The sequence below is a fragment of the Hypanus sabinus genome, chromosome 13 (assembly GCF_030144855.1).
Source record: "Hypanus sabinus isolate sHypSab1 chromosome 13, sHypSab1.hap1, whole genome shotgun sequence".
Taxonomy (NCBI): Eukaryota; Metazoa; Chordata; class Chondrichthyes; order Myliobatiformes; family Dasyatidae; genus Hypanus; species Hypanus sabinus.
In genome coordinates this window covers 42288119-42314975 of record NC_082718.1, presented here as the reverse complement: position 1 = coordinate 42314975, position 26857 = coordinate 42288119, and the positions used below count along the sequence as shown (strand labels likewise).

The following is a 26857-nucleotide window of genomic DNA, read 5'->3' as shown; positions in this document are numbered from 1 at the left end:
AGTGGTTAAACAACTTGCGTGCTTACTGTGGAGCAGCCAATCACCAATGCACCAAACGCGCACTGTGTCCAGGAGATCGCACTAACAGGTAGGGACGATGGACCTCTTATCTGCTAAGCTCCCCTAGGCCCCTCATTCCAGCACTATATCCCAACTCACTCTCCCGCCTCCTCAACAGCCCAATGGCTCTATATGCACAAGAGGCTTTGGAGGACTGGCACAGCAGGCAACAATCTGGATCAGCCTGTACGTGCAGCCTGGACTCCCTACCGACCCTATCTCTTACTCCATCTGCATCACTGCCAGAGATGAATATCCCTTTCGTCGAGGATGGTCAAAATATGCAAACAGCCTATGTATACGAGCATTGGCAAGCACTGAGTCCATTCAATTCCTGCTTATCGACCAACAATACATGTCTCATCTTAGGTTTCCCCAGCTCTCTGCTCATGACTCTTACCTTGTTTGGTCATCCGATTCCCTACTGAATTAGGGATGCACCTGCTGGACCATCTGCCTGCAACCTCAGTTGACTTCACCCAGTAAATCCATGGAGATGTAGAAAACACAACTTGTTTCTAACTCATCACCTGCAGCCTATTTAAACAGTCTTTGTTCACCCATCGAACCAGCCAGCCTTAACCAGTTGCTCCTAGCCACTACCCTATTGCCTATTGTGTTTAGAATTAGTTCTCCCTTGTTTCATGGCCCCTCATGGCTTGTTATTTTGCAGTTTATTAGTAAAGTAGCACTTTAAACCACCTTCACTGCTCTGCTTTTGGGTCAAGTCTCCTCTACATTTCTTGACAAAGGATTCAAGTCCTACCCATGCCAAACCTCCTAACAATCCAGCAGTTAATCAAACAAACAAATAGAATTCTTAATTCTGTAAATGGAGATCAAAAAATGTGTGTCTCTAAACCAGGAGTAATAATTAACTGATGTTGTCTCTTGAAAATGGTTTGAGAACAATAAATTTTAGATTTACTGCTTTTTCTTCAAATTGGTTGTCTGCAACAATTCAGCAGACAGCAGATCCCCTTGTAGCAGTCCACACACAGATGTTATAACAAGGAACTACAGGAACATGAATCTAAGTCATTCAGTTTTTCAAATAGTTTTCACCATTCCAATATTAAAACAACAGTTAATCCATGCCTCAACCCTATATGAAAATTTTAAAAGGCAGGTATTAGAAATCTAAAAAGAAAATGCTAGCAGTATTCAGCAGGTCAGGACAAATCTGTGGGATGGAAACAGAGTTAATGCACTCAGTTGAAAACACTTCAGAGTTAACTCTACTTACCTTCCCACTGTTGTGTCCTAAACCTGCATTTTCTGCTTTATTTCAGTCCCATTTGCCACAGTTGGCTCCACAACCCTGAAAAGCATAACCCAACAAGAAACTACTGATCACAGTCATGAACAATTTAGATTGACCCAGCAGTTGTCCACTTTGTGGGAGATGGTTCTAAATTAAATTTCTCTTTATGTTAAAAATATCTGAGTGCCTGTACTGGACAACCACACCAGAGGGAATACTCCATTTCACATAAGGAAACAAACACCTATTCAATTTGAATAGTAGCAATTGTGCGATCACTCGAGTCAAGTGTGATTTTCTCCGAAGAGGTTGTCCCGGGATGTTAGGGTGAATTTTAATGGAGAATGCCTGTGTGTGACCTTGTTTAATGTGGCGGGGCTTATGCATGGGCAGCCACCACATGATCCTTGACAAATCGAGATCAGGATCCAGAGCATGGAATGCAAAATAACAGGGCACCTTCACTGCCATTGTGATCTGTCATCATCGTCTGCCAACTCCAACACTGAGGGCTTGGTTGCATCACTTTTTGTCTAGAACTTTCCACATGGGTGACCCGATCATCTATCTCTGAAGCCTAGGAACTCATAAACTTCTCCATCACAACAGGGTGACGATCCTTGGCGAGGAATCAACTTGAACACCTCAGTGAGATAAATAAATCTAAATTTATGCCTTCATGATTTTATATTTTAAACTTTTTTTTCATTCCTGTGTTGTGCCCTAGACGTGGTCCATGGAAAATAGAGATCTTGTGAATCCAGCGCAACTGAAAAGATCTGTCTAATGCTCTTTACAAGTAAAGCACACTTGTACATTTGTATTTCAACATATTTAACATTACGAACCAACATTCCATTGACGTAGCTGTGCACGAGATTGGGCATAAATGGACACACAAATAAATTCACTCCTCTCCAATTTCTAATCATTTGCAAATATATCCAATTTTAATTTACAAATTCAAATTCAATGATCACACAAATGAATTTCAAATAACCATTTTTCTATCCACTCAATATCTGTATTTGCAATTTTTGTGAACATGCTTATGTAATTCCTCAGCTCCTTCAACCAAGTGTTTATGTGAGGAATTTTTCAGGTTTTGGTTCAATTTCCCAGAGAACAAATATCATATCCTGGTGATGCACTTTTGGGTAATTACTGAGGAATATTTAATTATTTTACCCAGTCGACTGCTTTCTTTTTCTATGCGCATATAAATTGTCTGTCACACAAAATAAAGGAAATTGCTCATGATGTAACACAAGAGTAATTAACAAAAGAGCACAATCTCTAGGGTCGCTTGCTGTTACATGAGGTGCCCACAGAATGAATCCCAATTCAAACTAGATAATACTAGCGAATAAAGACACCATGAACGAGTGGAGATCAGCTTTGCATAGCAAAATTCCCAATTAACCTCTTAACAAGAGACTATGCACAGCTAAGATGTCCACGTATACTCACAATGGAAGATGCAAAGGAGGAACTAACATGACTAGACTCCCTTTTCAATTTGAAAGAAATAATATTGCCTGGTATGACCTATGGAAGGTCGTCATGAGATTAAAAAGGCAATTCAGCTGACAGCTGTGGCAGTGCTTGCATACCATGACTTCCAATGAGGTGAAACCTAACAACATTAATGAAACCGATGCTCGTCTCCCCAATGAGTTCAATGCCTTTTATGCACACTTTGAGAGGAAGAACAACAGTACGCCTGTGCAAACTCCCACAGCATCTGTTGACCTGTGATCTCTGCCTCAGAAGCCAACATCAGAAAGCCAACCTCAAAAGGATGAATCTTTGCACAGCATCAGGCCTGAGGGTGTACCTGGCCAGATACTGAAAACCTGTGCTGATCAACTAGCTAGAATCTTCAAAGACATCAACCACTCACTGCAGCAGTCTGAGGTTCCCACCTGCTTCAAAAGGGCAGCAACCCACAAAGGTTTGAGTGAACTGCTTCAATGACCATTGGCCAGCAGCACTCATATCTACCACAATCAAGTGCTTCAAGTGGTTGGTTATGGCTAGAGCTAACTTGTGCCTGAGAAAGGACTTGGACCCGCTGTAATTCACCTATCGCCTCAATAGGTCTATAGCAGATGCAATCTCACTGGCTCTCTGCTATGAAGAACCTAGAACAGAGCAAAACATAACTTTTTTTAATCAATTACAATTTGCATTCACTAACACCATCCCCTTGGTAATAATCACTGATCTCCTAAACCTAGGCTTCTATACTTCTCTCTGCAACTGGATCTTCAACTTCCCCAACAGGAGATCAGTCAGTAATAGATTAATAATAACTTCTTTTCCTTGCTGATCAACCACACACAGGTGCACCTCAAGGATGCGTGCTTAGTCCACTCATGTCTGTGCAGCTAGCCAATTCATAAATTCATAAATTGCCCCATTGCTGTTGGTAAACTCTCAGAAGGCAATGAGGACACGTAGGGGTGTGAGACTGATCATATTGCTGAGTGGTGTTGCAACAATAACTCATGCTCGACATCAGCAAGATCAAGGGAAGTGATTGTGGACTTCGGAAAGGGGAAGTTGAGAGAACATGCACCAATCCTCAGAGGTGGACAGGGTAGAAAGCTTTTAGTTTCTGAGTGCCAATATCTCTAAGGATCTGTCCTGGGCCAAACACACAGATGCAATCATGAAGGGTGCGTGCAACTAGCTCTATTTCATTAGGAGTAGAGGAGATTTTGTATGCCACCAAAGACTCTAGCAAACTTGCTTAGATGTATGGTGGAGAACATTCTGACTGTTTGTATCACAGCCTGGTGTGGAGGCTCCAATGCCCAGAATTGGAGGAGGCTGCAGAGGGTTGTCAACTCATCCAGCTCCATCACAGGCACAACCCTCCCACCACTGAGAACACCTTCAAGAGACAGTGCCTCAAAAAGGCTACATCCATCACTAGGAACTCTCACCATGTGTGACATACCTGCTTCTTGTTACTTCAAGTACAGTAGACTGAAAACCACAATTATGATTCAGGTACAGCTTCTTCCCCTCCACCTGAACAGTTCATGAACCCATGAACACTCCCTCAATATCCTTTTTACTTGGACTGTTTACCTTAGCATTGTGTTGTGGCAAAACAATAAATTTCACCTCATTTAAGTGATAATAAACCTGATTCTGAACTCACTTAAAGCAGATCTGTACTTGCTCTTATCCAGTTTCCTTCTCCCACTCTGCACTTCAGAACAGACCAAGGCTTTTGACCAAAGCAACTCACTCTTAATGAATTTACTTATAGTTCATTTAAACCAGTCTTGAGGAATAGTTTCATATAATCCAATATGACTTGTCCAAATTTGTAAGGACGTAATTCATCTCACCCTCTGATAATGGCTAAGCATCGCTCTAGTCTACATACAAGGGAGATGAGAAGGCACTCCTCTCCCAGTTTCAACCCTCCTACAACGACTTGCCTAAGTCACAGAGTGCCCAAAAACTCTGAATGTGTGTTTACTGTGTGGTTCATCAATCAGACAACACAGTAACTCAATAGTACATACAGACCATTGGATCCAGTCAGCTGGGACACATTGGGACCTGTACCTTTTGGCCCAGATAAGCAGATGCCCCAATAAGAAGTTTCATGGAACTAGTTAAAAGTGGTTCAAAAATGACAAAGTACTGTTTACCGGTAAGCTAAAGGGTGTTGGCCCGAAATGCTGACTTTACTCTTTTCAATAGATGCTGCCTAGCCTGCTGAGTTCCTCCATTTTGTGCGCGTTGCTTAAAATACCATTCAACGGAGTAACAAATTATGTACTTAAATGAAATTCTGAACACTAACTATACAATAAAACTATGTATTAGTTTTCAAAGTTAACGATGGAAGAATTCATCCAGTGTACACTGCCGTGTTCCTTTCATTGACTGTAAATAAACAAAATCAGTGCAGACACCTAGTGCAAGTAATGGCCTGCCTTCATACAATTCAACGTTTTTATCATCCGCATCTTCATTTTCATTGCAACATTAAAGATGATTGCTGATCAAGTTCTTCGTCATTCCTAACTTGTTGAAGTAGTAACATTATTTCAGTTTCATAGCTGGCCATTTTTGGCATCTCCAAACCTGAATGCTTGTAACCACAGTAATAAAAATAATTCTAAGTTGTCTTACTACTTATTTCTCACCAACTATCAGTAACCAACATCATTGCCTTTTGAAACACAAACACATGCAACTGATGCTGTTTTAAAATTGTTTGCTCTAACCATGGAGTCACGTCTAACGGCCACGCAAGTTCCCATGACTGACACTAGTTGGAAGCTGCTTGGGAACAATCTCCTGTCTCAATTAAGCAGTGTAGTATCCCAAATAAACAAAGCGAACCTCAGCTATTTTCTTGATTAGTTTTTGCTCTTTAAGGGTTGTCCCAAATAAGCAGCTGTTCTGATTAACCAATGACCCAATTAACCAGAATCCACTGTATTTGCTTTCAAAGGGAACGTGTACCTGATAAAGGCAGCCAGTTGAAACCATATTTTTCTAATCTAGATTTTCTGTAATCTATCTTAAATCAGTGGTTTTGTTACATCATAAATACTAACAATTTTATTGGTGTAACCAAGTATGTAATATTATCAACTGTCAAAATCAGAATTGTTTCAGATAGGAGCAACACACTTCTGTCTACGCCTCAGCAGAAAAATATTCAAGCTCATGACCTAATGGATCAGCGAGGGATTACTGTACTCTCAGAAGTACTGTCTTCTGATTGAGACATTAATTAAGACTCCATCTACATTCTAGTGTGGACATAAAAGTTCCCGTGGTACTACTTTGAGAAACAATGGTATTATCGGAGAAGTCAGCATTGTAGCACAGCAGTTAGCATTACAGCCTTCACAACTCCAATGACCCAGAGCTTGCATGGCCTTGTTGTGTCTGTGTGGGTTTCTGCTCAGTGCTGGTGGATTAATTACTGAATGCAAGTTACTTCTCAGTCCAAGTAAGTGGCAAAGGAATCAAAGGGAATTTTAATGGATATGAGAGACAGTCATTTGTGAGACCAGCGTGGAAATAAGAAGGGAGATCTGGACTGAGAGGATTATCTGTTGGGAGCTGACACAGATTGAAACTATTTTTTCTGCATTACAATAAATAAGAATTTAGAACATAGAGCATTAAATACAACAGCACAGGTTCAGGCCCACCTGCCCTCAACGTTGCACTGGCATCTTTAGTATCTTGGTCAATACTTACACTTCAATCAGAATCATTATCTTCTGAAGTGGCCGTGAGCAATTTGAGTGAGAGAATTGACTGATTTGTTTCCTACTTTTGAAAACACCTGCACTTCTTAAGTATTAATGTGCTAATTGCAACAGGGATCTTGCATATTTACTTATAAGTACATTTTGATTTGAACAAAAACAGCTTACATATTTTAGCTCAGAAAACTACACCTTTTATAAAGATGTGCATCACTTGGCATGGTACTGAAGCAAACAGATGGGGGGGCACACATGGCTTGTGATCTGCAGAGAGTTAGCTTGGGCAGCAATTGTAAAAGTACGCTCACATTAATGCCCTTATGTCCGAGAGTAGCTTGGATAAGAGGATTGATGGAGAGGAAATACAGCCCAGAGTGCTGCACTGAATTACTATCTAGTGCCACACACTGAATGAAAATAAACATGCACATGAGTTCATCTGTATCAGCGGTGAAATGGCATGGCACTGAACTGAGCTAAACTAAATACTACTAGATTCCTGGTTTGATGTTTGCATTTCGATCTGTTGCTTGCTCACTTTTTGCCGTCTGCGCAATTTGTTCTTTTTTCACACGTTGGGTCTTTGATGTTTCCTTGAACGGGTTCTATGGTGTTTCTTTGTTTTGTGGCTACCTGCAGGAGGACGAATCTCAGAGTTGTATTCTGTATATATATACACTTTGATGATAAATGTACTTTGAATGTTTGAATCTTGAATAGATGCAAAATTTACAGTCACGTTGCATTGAATCTTACAACACATAATAGAAGACCCAGGAGCAGCTCATGCACAATCAGCAGAGAGTTTCTTAGAGTTATGAATATTGTTTGAAATTACTTCAGTGAAAGAACTAAAACTATAATATACAATCTGCTAATCTTGTTCCTGAAACACTACCTGCTGAACAGAACCTACTCCCATTTCGATAAGCAGCGCAGCACTGTGAGGATCATGCTCTTTGATTTCTCAAGAGCCTTCAACACTATACAGCCCTCATTGTTGGGGGGAAAAGCTCTGTTCAATGCAGGTTGGCAATTCCATTGTATGCTGGATAATGGACGACCTGACTGGCAGACCACAATTTGTGTGGCTTCAGAGCTGTGTGTCAGACGATGCTATAAGCAGCACTGGGACCCCACGGGGAACTGTACTGGCTCCTTTCCTGTTTACTCTGTATACCTCGGACTTTAGATACAACACTGAGTCATGTCATCTGCAGAAACTCTCTGATAACTCAGCAATAGTTGGGTGTATAAACAGAGGACGGGAGGATGAATACAGGGCCCTGGTGGAGGACTTTGTCACATAGTACAAGCTGAATTATTTGCAGCTCAACATCAATAAAACAAAGGAGATGGTGATGGACTTCAGGAAGATTCAGCCTGCACTTCTCCCTGTTACATTTGATGGCAAGGACGTGGATTTGGTGAGGACAGACAAGTACTTGTAGATGCTGCTGGACAACAGACTTGAACAGAGCACCAACACAGACGCTGTGTACAAGAAGGGCCAGAGTCACCTCTACTTCCTAAGGAGACTGAGGTCCTTTGGAGTATGCAGGGCTCTCCTTCACATGTCCCACCAGTCTATTGTCACCAGTACAATCTTCTATGCAGTAGTGTACTGGGGCAATTGCATCAACATGGGTGATTCCAACAGGCTCAATAAACTGATTAGAAAGGCTGGCTCTATTATAGGAGTCAAACTGGACATACTGGAGGCTGTGGTAGAACAAATTCCCCATAACAATCCTGGAAATTCTGGACAATGTTTCTCACCCACTGCATGCCACCTTGGCTGAACTTTTAGTCACAGACTAAGACAACTGCACTGCTCCAAAGAGCACTATGAGGTCATACTTACCCTCAGCCATTAGGCTCTATAATGAGTCAACCCACAGCCAGGGAAATGATGACCCTCTCCTGTTAGACTGTTTTAGATAACTTATTTTTTTCATTGTTTCTTACTTCCAAATATTTGTATATCTGTGTACTTGTGATGCTACTGTGACACTGTAATTTCCTTTGGGATCAATAAAGTATCTATCTATCTAAATACAACACTCAGTGTCATTTAGAGAAAATATAAAAATGCAGTTTTCAAAAAAATAAGCTGCTCACATTTTAATTTAAGAGACAAAGCATCACTTACACACACCTGTAAAATATGGGAGGAGAGCTGAGGCGTAAGAGGAACTTCAAATAATTCAATATTATGACCAGAGATTAAGGGAGCTAGGGCTTTACTCTTTGAAGAGAAGGAGGATGAGAGGAGACATGATAGAGGTGTACAAGATATTAAGAGGAATAGATAGAGTGGACAGCCAGTGCCTCTTCCCCAGGATACCACTGCTCAATACAAGAGGATATGGTTTTAAGGTAAAGGGTGGGAAGTTCAAGGGGGATATTAGAGGAAGGCTTTTTACTCAAAGAGTGGTTGGTGCGTGGAATGCACTGTCTGAGTCAGTGGTGGAGGTAGATACACTAGTGAAATTTAAGAGACTACTAGACAGGTATATGGAGGGATTTAAGGTGGGGGGTTATATAGGAGGCAGGGTTTCAGGGTCAGCACAACATCGTGGGCCAAAGGGCCCATACTGTGCTGTACTGTTCTATGTTCTAAAACCTATCATTCCTTGAAGAGAACACTTTGAAAATGTAGTCAGTGCCAGTCAGAGCCATGCCCACGTCCAGGCAGCTCCCTGGTGCTCAAATCCAGCATGTGTTGAACCCTGAGCTTTATATCCCTAAAGATTCTGATCCAGCATTGACTGAAGCCTTATGGTTCTAGGCTTGAGTGCAATCAAAGGGACCCTGCTTCCACACTGTACAGGCTCCGTGGACCTCTTGTACATCACTTACATACAAATATAAATCATATAAATATTACTGTGAAGAAAGCACGAGAGTGCCTATACTTCCTCAGGAGTCTGCAGAGGTTCAGCATGTCATCAAAAACTTCGGCAAACTTCGATAGATGTGTGTTGGCTGCATTACAGCCTGGTATAGGAAGACCAGTGTCTTTGAGTCGAAAGTCTTACTAAAGTTACTGGATTAGACCCAGTACGTCACAGGTAAAACCCTCCCAACCACTGAGCACATCTGCAAGAAACATTGCTGTAGAAAAGCAGCATCCATAATCAAAGATCCCCACCACCCAGGCCATGCTCTTTTCTCACTGCTACCATCAAGTAGAAGGTACAAGTGCCTCAGGACACATACCACAAGGTTCAAGTACAGTTACTATCCCTCAACCATCAGCCCCCTTAAACAAATGGGGACAGCAACACTTATTTAAGGACTCTGTTATATTGTTATTTCAGGCTCATTATTTATTGCTTTTTATTTATATCTACATTTGCACAGTTTGCTTACCATTAACAATTCCTGATGTTTACAGTTGCTGCTCTATAGATTGGCTAAGCACTGCTGCAGAAAAAGAATCTCAGGATTGTATGTGGTGACATCAATGTACTCTGATAATAAATTTTATTTTGAACTTTGAACTTCAGGGTAACCTACACCCACAGTCTCTGTTGGTTTTACTGTACATGGAATTTCTTACATCAGTGTCTGGGGGGGGGGGGTGGTGGTGGGAGAAAGAGTGAACTTCTATGTTGATGATACAGCAGAGTGGGATGGTAGCCAGTCTTAATTTAAGGGCAAAGTAAAGAAAATTCATGTTAGTGTGTTCTCGTACAATGATCAGAAGTGTATGGGGAGACAGTTGTAAAACTAGCAGGGTTTTTCATTAAATAGTTGTCTGTCTTTGATATATTGCACAAGAGAGGAAAAATAGGATAAATCCAGATCTAAAAATAAGGTTATTTCACTTTAATCATTTTGGTTTCAATATGCCCCAATCTATTGGGGCAGATTTTGCTCCCATATTACATTGGGAACTTATGTTGCCATTGTTAATCTAAACTTTATTTCCCATAGATTTAACTCACAACAAAAAAAAATTAATGTAGGTTAGCATTAAAAACGCAGAAAATAGAATGGTATTACCTGCAAACCCCAATTACTAATATGAGTACTGTTTGCATTGGATATATTTCTAATTTTCTACTTTTGATACGTATAGCTTTAAGGTTTAGACAATGAAGTAAATTCTTCCCTCCCACATGATCTCAGATTGCATCATTCCAAAATTGTCTACAATCATTTGAACACCACTGTTGAAGTAAAATTGGCCCCTGATTTTACAACCATTTATATGCCATTATCAGCAATAATGAATCTTTATATCTTTTAAACTTACTATCTAATAACTTGAGAGATTAAGTTAAGGACCCCACTTCAGACAATAATGCTGCACCCTACTGGACAAAATTTAAGATAGATTCAAGTCAAAGGCAAAATGATTGTCATTCCCACAAGGCCCCACAATCAAAAACATTCAGCATTCATCTTACATTTGTCCTAAAGCTTTTCTGACACATTAGACTTTTTAAATTGTTTTTGATTTGTGCCTCAAGATGAATCATAAAAGGGCAACTTAAACACTGAGCAACCCCTTCCAAATGACATACGTGCATTCAAAATAGCCTTCCAAAATTAAACATGCTCGTCATTGATTTTAGCAATGGACAGTTTTCCAAATACTCTGACAGGACAAATAATCATCATGTGTAATTTTAAGCACACTTAGCTATCACCGGAGATCGCAAAAGAGAAATCATTCAGGGACAGAAACATGTTTTTTTTTAAATACATGAAAGCTTCCATGGAAAGTCAATACAATGATCAGTGATGTTAACGAAAATCTAAACATCGCACAGTTGAAAAACTGTTAGATTCAATATACATTTTATGAAAAGAATTGAAAAATTAATTCCAAACTGTAATATTTATAATGCTGAGGTGGCATTGTGGTGTGCAGAAATGGTGTTGATTTGACTTTTGTATCTACTCTTATATGTTGCAGATTCTAACATCAAGCTTTACCTCCCTTTGCATCTTAGATCAATTACCACTCCTTTCAATCTAGATGACTATCTATATCTCAACATTTTTGCTGAGACTTGAACCCAGCTTTATATTTGTTCCGTCTATTCTGATGATGCATGGATCCCAGATCAATGAAAAGTTGAATTATAATTGTAAATAAATACAGTCAAGGCATTAATATTCATCTACACTAAAAATTTGCATTAATTGTCAACAAATCACTGTAAACTGCTATATTCCAGTTCTGGATAATGTATGATGCTAATCCAAAACAAAACTACTTCTCCCACCCAGAAATGTCACATATATCATGAGCTATCATATGTGTCCAAAAGCAAAGGAACTACTTGCTGTTAAACTCAAAGCTAATCTCTATCTATCCATATACAAGTTTTGAATGGATGGAGCAGAGAAACTCTTCCTAATTTCACAATTATTATGCATAGTTTATTACTCTATGATTTGATTTTCAGTTTCCCATCACAATTTACCACTTTGTCATTATGAACAAACTTCTAACCTGGTCACTAATTCCAGATCACTGAAAATGCTACCACCGTGTGAGACCTTGACCCCAATGCCTCCACTAGTCATTTTCTTCCATTGTCTTTGCTTATTTCCAATTTTGGTAATTCTACCATTTTCGTACCCACTTCATATCTTCTAGAAGTCTCAATAGTATCAATTTGTACTTACAAAATCTTCCAAACTTCAGAAACTTACTCCCTCTAAATTACCATATTGGCTTTCCCTTATTATTCCTTGTCTGTCTGAATCTTCAGGATTCAATTGAAAACAATGTAATATTTCATTATTGGGAGAGAACTTACCTCAAATGTCTTAATCGTCTTTCAATTACCTTCGCAGAGAATGACAGCATCATGCCTTTGGTGCTTCTGAGTCAATTTCAAGATTTTTGGCAATGCCCTGGAATATCACCAAAGACTCTCCACACTCCTGCTAATTCTTATGGTGCAGGGTATTCTGGCTGCTCACATCACAGACTGGTATGGAGGCTCCAATGCACTGGATCGCGTAAGCTGCCAAGGGTTAAGGATTACTCCAGGATTATTGACTCCTGATGAAGGGTTTCAGCCCAAAACGTCGTCACTACCCCCTCCCATAGATGCTGTCTGGCCTGCTGAGTTCTGCCAGCATTTTGTGTTTTTTATTAAGGGTTATAGGTTTGGCTAGTTCCATAACTCTCCTTACTTTCGAGGACTTTATAAAGAGGTTACACCTCAAGAAGGGAGTATCCATCATTAAAGCCTCTCACCATCCAGGACATGGCCTCTTCAGGTTACTACCATCCGAGAGGAGGTACAAAAGTCTGAATACCCATATTCAATGTTTTAATAGTAGCTTTTACCCCTCCACTATCAGATTTCTGAATGGCCCATGAACCCAAGCTCATTATCCATCTTTTGCACTATTTATTTGTTACTGTAACTTACAGTAATTTGTAATATCTTGTATTATGCTGCTGCCATAAACAACATATTTCATGGCCTTCGTTAGTGACATTAAGTCCGATTCTGAGTCTCCAAGCATCCTTTCTCATCCTAATGATCTCCTTCAGACCTCAGGCCCTTCACACCTTTCTTTAAACTGATGCCCGTTGCCTACCCTGAAAAATCAGTTCCTGTTTGACAACCATTTCTTCAAGCTCTTGCCTTCTTAGACCATATTATATTCAGACATCCACTGTAATATTTTGGAGAGAATTGTAGAAATCCCACCTAGCACACTAGCTAAAATTGTCCGATCTTGGCAGTTTACTTGCAAACGTTTGTCACCATAGGAGCAGACACCATCAGGGCGCTGTTGATTGTGGTGTACCCTTCAAATGTGGAGGACACACTACAATCAACGGCGCCCTGACAATGTCTACTCATATAGTGATGAAATGTTTGCAAATGAATTGCCAAAGTCGGAGAATAACTCAACCCAACCATTAACCACCCAAGCCACACATTTTCCAAATTATTTCCGATGCTAAAGTTCATCTAGCCATTGTTCCAGTATTACTCGTGGGTCAATCCTCAACAGCACTTGGTTCTCATTTTTCCTAAATTACTGTAGTGAGGAATTTTAGTTCACCTGGAGGGATATGCCATTACTAGCAAGGTCAGAATTTATTACTATCCCTATGATTCAAAATGGGAGGAGGGATCTCTACCAAAGGTGGTGTAGGGCCATTAACCCACAGGTCACCCTTGGACAAAGAGCAGCACCTTATGACATGTCACATATTGAACAAGCGATTGCTCAAGAAGGTAGCTCAGAACCAATGGAGTACTCTTATAGAAGTACTTAACAGTAACAACTTTTTTATGCCCTGAAGTTTTAAAAGGTGGTATATATAAATATCTTTACAACTTTATGACCCAAAATACTGACTATTCATTCCCACCCCCAACAACTGTCACTACAGGACCACAGTTTCTCCAGCAGATTGTTCATTTGTCCAGATTCCAGCATCTGAAGTTTCTTGTGTCTTGCTTTCTGCAAATATTTTAGTTACTTCGCATTCTTTTTGAGGGAGGAGAGAAGTTAAGCAAAAATGTGCCTCGTTAACTTCTAAACTATGACGCATGAAATCATAAAAGCCTGCCAGTAAAATTAATGTTTGCAAGTGCAACTTTTGCAACTGCTCAGAGACAATGGTGGCAATATTTCTTGTCTTTTTCGACAATACAATCTCTTAAATGCAAGATACTGCAAGTCTAAAATATCATTAGTAAGATACATAATATGAAGCATATCAAATTCTTGCTGAACATGAGTTACTCTATTTGATTCCCTCCAAAGTTTGCACAATTATTCTTTATATTCAGTACAACTACACAATTTTCACACGTTCTTTGCATTTTCAAACCAGAACATTGATATCACTAAAGGCAGGTCAACCGGATTCTATTAGTTGCACAGTTCTACAAGATAAAAGGGAAAAATGTAAACAAAAAAGATTTATACAATAATGGCTGTTTTCCAAATCATTAATTTGTTCTTGGCAGCAGCAGAGACACTAATTCTCAGTAAAACATCTAGGAACTCCTGAATTTATTTACAAGCAACAATTAGCTCTTTTTTTCTTTCCTGACAACATCAATTATTCTTGTTCACAATTCTATAAATACCAGCAATCCAGTCGCTCCTTAGGTAACTATTTTCAAGTCTGTGCCAAGGCATTTTTTGCACGCACTGAAAAAGCCTTTGGAACTGATCATGTTTCACCTAATCACAGCTTAGTTATCAATTGCAGAACTCTCCTTTATTTCTCCCTTTGTTGGCTTTAAACTCAGCACAATGACGTATTGTAGTGTCTATTTTGGGTCCTGCAATTAAAGATCAGCTAATTCTCTGCAGATCAAAAACTGAATGAAGCCAAAGTTCAGTACTACACTGAATAGGGTTCAGCATTAAGTGAAAAAGGCACCTTACGTATCATGTTTGCCAAACGTATATAAAACCATTACCTAATTCCTTGCTAAATCCTCCTTTCATGATTCTATTACAAATCCATAATCATCCCCACTTGTCGTAAATAGGCTCACATCAAAACTCAATGATGTTTAAGATTTGTCCCTGGTACGGTTTTGATATACTGACAGAAAAATTTTGCATACATTTAAACAATGCAAGATACGTATCTCACTAAGAAAGTTTCTTCCACTTTAGAAGCAAAACCAGAACATTTATTATCGCTGACATATGTCGTGAAATTTATTGTTTTGTGACGGCGGTGCAATGCAAAACACTTAGAAATATTACTCTAAATTATAATAAAAAATAAATCAATGGTACAAAGGAGGAATAATGAGGTAGTGTTCATGAACCATTCAAAAACCTGATGGTGGAGGGGAGGAAGCTGTTCCTAAGCACTGAATGTGTGTCTTCAGGCTTCTGATCCTCCTCCCTGATGGTAGTTACGACTAGAGGGCATGTCCTGGGTGATGGGGGTCCTTAATGATGGATGCCACCTTATCGTCCTTTGAAGATGTGTTTGATGGTGAGAGGTTAGTGCTCGCGATGGAGCTGGCTGGGTCTACAACCCTCTGCAGCCCCCTCCAATCTCTGCATTGGAGCCTCCATACTAGGCAATGATGCAAATAGTTGGAATGTTCTCCGCTGTATAAATGTTGGTGACAAATCAACTCCCCTCAAACTCCTGATTAAGTATAGCTGCTGGCATGCCTTCTTTGTAATTATTTCAATATGTTGGGCCCAAGATGTTGATGCACAGTAACTTGAAATTGCTCATCCTTTGCACTGCTGACCCCTCAATGTGAGTTCTCCTGATCTCCCCTGCCTAAATTCCACAATCAATTCCTTGGTCTCAATCATATTGAGAGCCAAGTTGATACTGAGACACTGCTCAGCCAGCTGACCTATCACACTTCTGTACTCCTCGTCCCCATCTGAGATTCCGGCAACAGCAGTGGTGCCATTGGTGAACTTACAGATGTTGTTTGAGCTGTGCCTAGCCACACAGTCAGGAGTGAGGGGAAGTAGAGTAACGGGCTAAGCACACATCCTCGAGGTGTGCCTCTGTTGATTGTCAGCGAGGAAGAGATGCTATTCTGATTTTCACGGACAGTGGTCTCCTAAAGTTGAGGATCCAGTTGCAGAGGGAGGTACAGAGGCCCAGATTTTGAATCTTGTTGATTAGTATTGAGGTGTGTTGAACGCCAAGTTGTAATAAGTAAACAGCAGCCTGATGTAGGTATTGCTGTTGTCTAAGGTGGTCAAAGCTGATCTAGTGAGATTGCATCTGCTGTAAACCTTTTGCGGTGGTAGACAAATTGCAGTGGGTCCAGGTCCCTGCTCAGGTAGGAGTTAATTCAATGATGACCATTCTCCCAAAGTACCTCATCACAGTAGACACAAGTGTTATTGGGTGATAGTCATTAAGGCAGCTCACACTGCTCATTCATTTTCTTTTGAGTTAGTGATACAACACAATAACAGGACCTTTTGGCCCAACAAGCTCAAGCAGCCCTATTACATTCATGTGACCAATTCACCTACCAACCCACAAGTCTTTGTAATATCAGAGGAAACCAGAGCACCCAGAGGAAACCCTCATGGTCATGGAGAGAACGTGCAGACAGTGGCAGTAACTGAACCTGGGTCACTGGCACTGTAATAGTGTCACACTAACTGCTTTGCTACCATACCACTTCATGATTGATGTCCTTTTGAAGCAGGTACGAACCTTCAACTGCAGTGAGAGGTCAAAGATGCTCTTGAACATTCCTGCTTTAATAAAATCTGGGCACATTACTAACTTGCATGAGACATATTCTTCTGTTTTCAGTGTGTATGAAGATCTGCATATTTAAGCGTATTTACTTTACTCATCTGAGACCAACATCTTTTACTAGTTAGAAAATCTTTAATGTTCTTAAGTGACTCTGATTAATGATATACTGAATGAATACCATTTTTCATTTCAGCCCCTGTATTGTAACCATAAAACAACATCTGTATTTCTGTGAATATATGAGAAAACACCAATGCCCTTAAACAGAAAATCATACAAAAAGTAATCGATACAGCCTAATCCGTCTTGGGTAAAGCCCTCCCTACAACTGAGCACATCTACACAGACAGGAAAGCAGCATCCATTATCTAGGATTCCAACCATCCAGGCCACACTCTCTTCTTGCTGCTGCCATCAGGAAGAAAGTTCAAGAGACTCGGGATCCACACCACCAGATTTATGAATGGTTATTACCCCTCAACCATCAGGGTCTTGAACCAATGGAGATAACCTCACTTAACTTCACTCACCCCATCACTGAACTGTTCGCACAACCTACGGACTCACTTTCAAGGGCTCTTCATCTCATGTTCTCGATATTTATTGTTTATTGATTTATTATTATTATTCTTTTCTTTTGCATTTGCACAGCTTGTTGTCTTTTACACATTGGTTGTTTGTCCATCCTGCTGATTCTATTATTTTTCTTCGATTTACTAAGTAAGCCTGAAAGAAAACCAATCTCAAGGTGGTATATGCTGACAAATGTACTTTGATTATAAAGTTACTTCGAACTTTGTATTAAATCTGTGAGTGACAATGACAAACTTCCACCCTGATTATCATTCCAGCAAGAGCAGAATATGAAAACAGTAAATATAAAACTATGAAACTATAAAATCATGTAGTAAGGAAATGAACGACAGATATTTGTCAGTTAACACATCATTCAAAAAGGGATACAAATTACCATTTGCATCCAAACACACGATACTTTTGATTCAAATGACAGTACCCCCCCATTCATATCACTACCACCTAGGTTACGATATTTTTGCACAGCAGGCATTCTATACCAGCTCAACAACAAGAATGAACAATCTGATGGTCATGTTTCCAAACTGCGGTAGCCACTGGTAACACTAAAAAGCATCATGCCAGTCTGGGTTTCCAGCAAAATAAATCAGATTCATATACATTATACTGAAAATAACAAGCCTATAAAGAACCAGCTTCTATCAAACATAACAGAAAAAAATAATAGCTTTGACGTTATATTAGGTTTAGCAATTTCACCTGCATAATACCCCATTCCTTCACAGCACAAGTGAATGAGATGCTCCTTGGCCTAGTCTACCATTTAGCCCTCAAAACATAACAAGCACACAAAAAAAATGTCAATTGAGATCATTCCTCCTGCACAACATATGAGCTAATTCAAAAGTTGAAAGTTCAATTGTTACTGACACCAGGTAGTTGGAAAATTTTGGGGAAAAAACTCTTAGGTAATTATTATGAAGACAGTTTAATAAGACAAACATTCTTGAAAGGAGTGGATTGTTCTTCAGGATGTGGCGATAGCCATTCTTTGTGACCATGGCCAGAGAACTCTGTACACAAGAAGCCCTGTACCAGAGGTTTCCACAATGATCACATAATGTTGAACCCTAACAATGGCACATCAAAAGCCAATTATTTCACCATTTCTAACTATGGTCTGACAAACTAAGGGAGATTTCACCATCTGGCCTCCCAAGTCTATGTGACCCATATTTGGTTATCCACCGAACAGCTCCTTTTTGTTCTGGTTTGCCAGAAGCACTTGTCTCCAGATCTCAATGAATCATTGAGCCAAGGTTCAAGGAGCTACTATAAAATAGAAGTTGACAGAATTAAAGGAGAAGACTGCCTTGGTTGCAGCTAAATCCAGCACAAAGTAAAGTAGTAATGGTTGTGTTATTCAGAATTTGGTTTAAGAACATTGCTGACAACGTAATGTATATTGCTCTTGAGATGATAGTGATAAGTCCTTTCTTGAACTACCAGTCTTTCTGGTGAACATAATTCCACAGTGCTGTTGGAAAGTTATTCTCGGAATTCAACGATCATGATGGATCCCATATTTCCAAACTGAATGGTACAGAACTTGGAAGGGTTTCTGTAGGTGGAGATAGTGCCACTGCCTCCAACTACCTGTTGCCTATGTACTTGATAGTAAAGGTGATAATTCTAGAGGTGCTGGTCAAGTAACTGCATTGAATTTAATACACTGGATACACCTAGAATTCTATTAATGTATTGCACAGTGAATCACTTGATTGTATTTTTTAATCTTTTCACATCAAAATAAAACAGAACAAATCTTAAAAATTTCATATTTCCAATATTTTTATCCCTTTTTAAAATCTGCTGTCCCACTTCCTTCCCAACTCTCACTCACATGGACAGTAACTCTCCTACCACAAAAATACAACCGCAGATGCTGTGGATCAAAGAATACGTACACAACGCTGGAAGAACTTAGCAGGCCAGGCAGCATCCGTGAGAAAAGAGTAGCCAACGTTTCGGGCCAAGACCCTTCATTAGGAATTGGGGGGGGGGGAGAGAAGAGAGGGCCGAAGCCAAAGAGGGGAAGCTTCGGCCCTCTCTTCCCCCCCCCCATTCCTGATTAAGGGTCTCAGCCCGAAACGTTGGCTACTCTTTTCTTACGGATGCTGCCTGGCCTGCTGGGTTCTTCCAGCATTGAGTACGAACTCTCCTACCACCCCGCTACAGTAATGCAGACCATTAGCCTACCAACCTGTAGATCTTTGGAATGGAGAAACAAGGGAGTATCTGTAGGAAGCTCAACAAGTCCCAGGAAGAACAGGCAAACATTCCCAAAGAGAGAACTGGAGAAAACTGGATTTATCAAGATGTGAAGTAGTAGCACTCTTCTTCACTAGTGTGATATCCACAAATAAACTCTCAGTCCTAATTAGCTCCTATCCTTTCACTGAATTTTCAGACTCTGCTTGCAATTAATGATTGAGAGGTCAAACTTCATATGATAGATTGTACCAAGTGAATGGGATTTTCTCAGATAGCCTCTCTGCGAAGATGCTAAGCAGAGGCCTTCTATGCTGAATTGGGCCTAACAAGAGCTTCTGATAGTTTTTAAGAGAGGCTTATGCTGCCCCAAACAATACTTGCCTTTTCGTTATAAGACAAGAACGTTAACAGGTTAATCATCTCATTTTGTCTTTCACTGTAACTTGTTTTGCACAAACAACTGTAACACTTGACTGCATGTCAGAGAATTTTCGTGCATCTCCCCATTTCCTGAGAAGCTCCAGGACATGCCCTCAGAATACGACTAGTTGTCATTAAACCACTACTAATCATTTTTGCTTTGCATCCATTAATAACATTTGTTAGAAGGTTTTGCAAAATGGTAGGCTAGAGGGCTCAAAAAGGTAAATGGGAAAATGGCAAATAAATGAAATCATAGTATAAAAAATACTTTATAGATTAGTAACTTTATACCTCAAAAATAACGAAATTATGCAAATACTTGCTAATCAAGTACATGTGAAATACATTTATAACATAATTGCAAATTACCTCTATGACAACACCTTTTGAAGTATAATAGGCCTAAGAGCACTGAGTATTTCTACAGCAGTTTTAAAAGCAGCTTGCTGCATTGCACAGCATTTATTTGCCTATAATTTCATACACATTAAATTCTTCAACATCACTTCTTTAAGTGCAAATTTTAGACTCGTATGCCATAAATGTCAGAGTCAAGAAAGGAAACAAAACACTTTGGAAAATTGGGAATGTCCTAATGAACAGAAATGAAACCGATTGTGAAGTTCAAATAAAGGGGTTTCAACAATAAAAATTAAAAGTAGCATTTTTAATTCTTTTACAAAATCTTCCATCTGCCATCTTAAACTTTCAGCTGCCAAGGAAACTTAGCATCAGAAATAAAAGTTATGCCAAAAATTCCTAGAAGTTACAATGTAGAAATAGACCAGTCAGCTGAATAATATATTTATTCTATTAAAAAGAGTTATATTTAAGACAATATGTTAGGTTTGGTAAGATACATCTGTAAATTAATAATAAAACTTACGTAAACAGTAGAATTTTCTGGCCTACAACCTAAAAATGTCTTCCACTGCAGACGTCTGAATGCCTGTGAAGTCCTAGATCATTCTGCAGCTGTCGGTTACAATAGAACTACAACCCCCAGGAAACAATAATGCCTACAATTCCCAGCAACCCACCATTTAAACACATGCAAATTCTGTTAAATTATACCAGCCAGCATCAGTACATAAAAAATCTAGACAAATCTCATGGTAAAGCATAAACTTTGAAATATTTTCTGAGGTAAATTTGAAACAGGAAAACGACATGGGGATTAATATCACTGTAGGATGAATAACTGAAGCAGTACAAGACAGTGTGAGGTACAGAGTTATGAAAGAAAACCAGACAGGTGGTGATATGTTCCACAAATATTATACACAATTCTGTGAAATTAGATGTTAGTGTAGAGTGGAGCAGGGGGTTCCCAGCCTTTTTAATGCCACTAAGCAATGGGGTCTGTGGACTCCAGGATGAGAATCCCTGGAGTAGTGGATTGCAATTTAAATTTTAAAACTTTAAACGTTGAATATGTTAGAGTTCATATTTGGCACTCGAAAATAAACTGCTGGTAATACTAAGTTCATCAGCACTATCTAAAATTAATATTTCGATTATAAATTTCTAGTAAATTGAGCGCATACACAATGTGAGCAGCAATTTTCAATGACTAGTTGTAGTTACATTCCAAGGAGGTTTGAAAGCAGCAAAATATCCACACTTCAAAATTGTCGTCGTCCCCCAGGTAAATTAAGCAAATGATGGCAAGATTACACATTTAACATGAAATCAAAACACAGCAGATTCTGGCAATCTGAAAACTAATGTTACAAGGACTCAGCAGCTCAGACTGGCTGTGTGGAGAAAGAAACAAATCAAACATTTCAGTTCAAAGATTTTTCGCAGAATGACGGAAGTCAGAATCCGAATCAGGCTTATTATCACCAACATTTGTCATGAAATTTGTTAACTTAGCAGCAGCAATTCAATGCAATACTTAATATAGAACAAAAAATAAGTAAATCAATTACAGTATATGTATATTGGAGATTAACATCGTGCAAAAACAAAAATAATATATATTGGGAAAAGTGAGGTAGTGTTCAAGGTTCCAATGTCCATTTAGGAATTGGATGGCAGAGGGGAAGAAGCTGTTCCTGAATCACTGAGTGTGTGCCTTCAGGCTTCTGCACCTCCTATCGGATGGTAACAGTGAGAAAAGGGCATGCCCTGGGTGCTGAAGGTCCTTAATAATGGATGCTACTTTTCTGAGACACCAATCCTTGAAGATGTCCTGGGTACTTTGTAAGCGAGTACAGAAGATAAAGCCGACTAAGCTTATTTTGGTCCTGTGCAGTAGCCCCCCCCTCTTCCAGAAGTTCTTTCAACTTTACATAAAAATTGTTTCTCTCCTTGTTTCCACCCTCCCCCTCCCCAGCCCATTGATAGAGCCTGAGGTGCTGATTTATATGCATTCAGCATTTTGAAACATTCCCATTCATGAGATGTTTATGAAACTCTTTCAGATATACAGTTGATTCTGGCTAATTGGGACATATTGGATCCAGTACATTTTAGCCCAATTTAGCAGCTGCCCCAATTGGCCAAAGCTTCATAGAAATAGTTAAAAAGGTACTGTACAAAAAAGACAAACTACCATTTAACTGAGTAACAAATTATGTCTTTAAATGAAATACAGCAGTACTAATCTTACTACAGTCCTATAATACCGTGTATTAGTTCCTAATAGCTATCAATGGAGGAATTCATCTGCCATATTCTTATGATTAACAGTAAATGTACAAAATCAATGCAGACACCTAGTGTAGATAATGAATTGCCTTCATACAATGCTTTAGATGATTGCATCTTCCCAATCTTAATTTTCATTGTAACAATCAACCTAATTGTTGATACCTTTGTAATTCCTAATTGGTTAAAGTAGTGAAGTCATTTTACTTTTACTACCTGAACAAGAGAAAATCTGCAGATGCTGGAAATCCGAGAAACACACACAAAATGCCGGTGGAACTCAGCAGGCTAGGCAGCACCCGCTGTGTCCTGCTGGAGGGTTTCAGCCCAAAATGTTGACTGTACTCTTTTCCTAGATGCTGCCTGGCCTGCTGAGTTCCTCCTGAAGTCTGTGTGCGTTGCTCACTTTCACTGCATGCAGTTCCTGGCATCTCCAAGCCTGAATTCTTGAAACTACAGTGAGCGAAACAGTTCTGAATTGTCTTACTGCTTCTTTCTCGCCAACAACCAGTGACAAAACACAACTGCTTCTGACGCTATTTAAAAACTTATCACTCGAAGCAGAATCCACTGTATGTCTAAAATTGTTTCATAAGTATCACATGGATGGAATTGTTTCAAAATGCTGAATGCTCACTCAAGTTCATGCAACTTAAGCTAGCTTGGAACTGATCAGTAGCTGTCTCCTGTCCCAATTAAGCAGCAAATAAACAAAGGGAATCCCAGCAGTTTTCTCGATTTAGTTTTTGTCCTTCAAGAGTTTTCACAAATAAATGGCTGCCACAATTAATCGATAGCCCAATTAGCCCGAATCCACTGCTTCAAGAAGAACGCACTAATCAAATTCACCAATTTCAGTATTTTTTGCAGGTAAAATGGGACAGAAGTATGCAAGACAAACAAAAGAAGATTATTTGTCAGAATCTTCCAGAAGCAGGAGCTTAACCTGCTATCAGTCCTTGCAGTCTGCATTTTCCCAAATCTTTGTGAATTACTGTATTTGCAAAGGGCTGACTTGCTAACCTTCTGTGCCCAGGGGTCAAGCAGCAATGCTCAGTGAAAAAAGCATTAACACCATTTAGGCTGCAGATACTGTAGCCAGAGAGCCTATTCCTGGAATGTCCCGACAGCCACTGACAGATGGTAATGTTGGTGATTCAGCTTTGCCTCTTAAAATAATCTAAAAAAGACTTTGACGATTTTTTTTCGCATTGTTATATTAATTATATTTGCAAGACATTAGTTCAAAACCTTTGAAGCAATTCTTAAAACAATACTCTCCCAGTCTTCAGGCTGAGAATCACCAAATAAAAAAAACCTTCCAGCCTTCACAGGGCCTGGATGATAATGGGATTGAGGAAAAAAACATTCTCAGCAAGACTAAGCCCTGTTGCTTGACTTCACAGGTGGACCAGTGATGCAGCACAGTAATGTAGTAGGACCCGTCACCAATTATATTCCAGACTCTCAGGTCATATAAGCACATATATATTATGGGTGCAGACATACCCTCCCAAGACACCTGAGGCAATGCCATTTTATTCCAAATATTGATCATTACAGCATGTCTCTTTGGTGCTTCCTGCTCCTTCCCCTCTCCCTCTCTCAGTCCACAACAGAGACCCATATCAGAATCAGTTTTATCATCACTCACATATGTCATAAAATCTGTTTTTATCTTGTGGCAGCAGTACAGTTCAATACATAAGATTACTACAGTACTGTGCAAAAATCTTAGGCACCCTAGCTATATATGTATCAAAGACTTTTGTACAGTACTGTATAAACACACACACACACACGCTGTAAAGTATTTTGCTTCAACACGTGGTTTTAAAGTGAGTAGACTGATTTTCCAATAACAAAACAGGTGTCCTCCGCTTTACGAATGTTCACTTTACGCCATTTCACTTTTACAAAAGGCCTACATTAGTAACCTGTTTTCACATTACAAAGAGAATTTTTGCTTTTAAGATCATTTTCCCATATAAATAAATGGCTCTTCGCTTTACGTCATTTTGGCTTAAAAAGGGTTTCATAGGAACGCTCTACCTTAGTAAAGGGTGGGGAGGGGGGGGAAGAGACCTGAATTGTATGAGATATGTTACTTATACAATAAAATTACCTCCAAGAATAAAAGAACGTATGAACTAAGAGATCAGAAATAACCACCTAGATTGTACAAACTGATCAGAGCTGAAATATCACCAGCCTTTCCACTGATGGACTGATCGGTTCAGATACCTTCCCTGCTTCAGTGTCATGACAGCAAATTCTGACACTTTCATTATCATGACAACTGTATTCATTATCATGACAACCATAGCATCTGTGCTACAAGGCCGGATCACACTACCTCTAGCCCAGGGGTCGGCAACCCTTACCACTGAAAGAGCTATATGGACCCGCTTCCCACAGAAAACACTGGGAGCCACAAAACCCGCTTGACATTTAAAATGAAATAACACTGCATAAAACATTTTTTTTGCCTTTATGCTATGTATAAACAAACTATAATGTGTTGCATTTATGAAATCGATGAACTCCTGCAGAGCAAACGAAATTACATTTCTGCATGCAACAAAAACATTTTGAACTCCGAAAAAAAGACATTGGGTTGAAGGTTACTACATCGTTAGCCTACCTTGGATCGAAAAATTAAAAGAAATCGTGCACTGGTGGGTGTCAGGCATTGGCAGTGGTGACGTATATTAATAGCGATAAAAACACGCAGCGCTAAAATAACGACACGGAGTGGTTAGACTGCAGTCAAAGATAACTTTATTCGAACTACACAGCCTTGCTTTTAAGCCTCTCTCAACCTGCCCCCCGTGGGCGCGGATGCTCCAAAAGACACGTACTCACAAACCCCCGTAGGCTATCACCCTTAGCCGGAACACTGGCAAATTGTGAACCAGTTCGGATGTGCCAGGAAATGGGTCTCCACAATGTTTTTAGATTGTACAAGATCACCATAATCTTCAAATTTAGAATTGCATTTCAAAAACTAACAAACTAACATAAAATACATTTTAATTAAATACTCATTTATTTTCCAAAGCCACAGGGAGCCGCAGCACAGAGTTGAAAGAATCGCATGCGGCTCCGGAGCCGCGGGTTGCCAACCCCTGCTCTACCTCACAGTCCAGACTGTTCAAAGGTAACCTTTCCTGATATGGGTGAGTGAGTGATCTGACCCTCCATACTACAAGAAGCCAATAGGCAGTGCCTGAGGCACCCTTGTTCTATTAGCCCTTGCCCATCAAAGGCTTTTGAACTACCTTTAAGTGTCTCCAACACATCTATGGAATGCAAAAATGGAAATAAAATATAAAAGTTAAAAATAATTTTAATTAAGAACATAAAAATACAAACATTAAAAATATTCATACACTTACTTTTTTTTCTACAATGTCTATAATTCCATTGAAATCAGTGGAGTTACAGTGCATCTGATGGCCCTTGAGGAAAGTTAGGGGGACAGATGTGAAGTACATGCAGACATTCTCGTCAGTGCTCTATTGCCGAACTCAATAATAAGGCCCAAATGGAGCAGCAGATCAGCTGTGCAATCATCTGACCTTCAGTTCATTTTAGACTTCCAGATTTAGCCAAGTGCACACAAAAATCAAAAATATAATGAGCAACAAACGGCTGGCAGCTCAACTCAGTTCAATGGGTGCGGGCCTTTCTAATTATCACATCAAAGAGCAGGAAGAAAACTCCTCCCCCGTCATGATTACATTCATAATTAGCCATTTCTGAGGTGCACAGGAACCAATTGGATTTCTAGGGGGTGGGAGAAGTTACCTGAGTAAAAGCTTTCCTGCTGACAAAAATCAGTGCTGCATGATGATTATTTCACAGTTGAATAACTAAGTGCCAAATAGGGACAATACTGAAAAAGAGAAATAGAATTAGAAATATGAAAATGAAACCATATACTAAAGCTCCAATTTAAACTGGAAGTAGATAGGCAGGAAATGATGTAAGCAACTCATGGAAAAGTTGAAGGTTTTTTTCCACATTCAAAAGGAACCCATGATTGGAGATTGAGGAGAGGCACTGGAGGGACTCCACTTTCTTCGTGGAGCATGAAGGAACACCTTTTTAAAATAACCCCAGCCCCTACTCAGTACTTACACCAGTAGAAGAGATAATTCTAAT

The 26857-nt window shown here is 39.6% G+C and overlaps 1 protein-coding gene across 10 annotated transcripts in view; it reads right to left on the bottom strand.

Moving 5' to 3' along the window:
• anks1b (ankyrin repeat and sterile alpha motif domain containing 1B) overlaps positions 1-26857 on the bottom strand; it is an 864202-nt gene that overhangs the window by 805066 nt on the left and 32279 nt on the right. Inside the window, exon 1 of one of the 10 annotated variants that reach the window (XM_059987515.1) lies at positions 1307-1372. The exons of the other annotated variants lie outside the window; for them this stretch is intronic. The gene's annotated coding sequence lies outside the window, so the exon portion shown is untranslated. Of the gene's footprint in view, positions 1-1306; positions 1373-26857 lie in introns of those variants that run through there. 10 annotated transcript variants of the gene reach the window in all.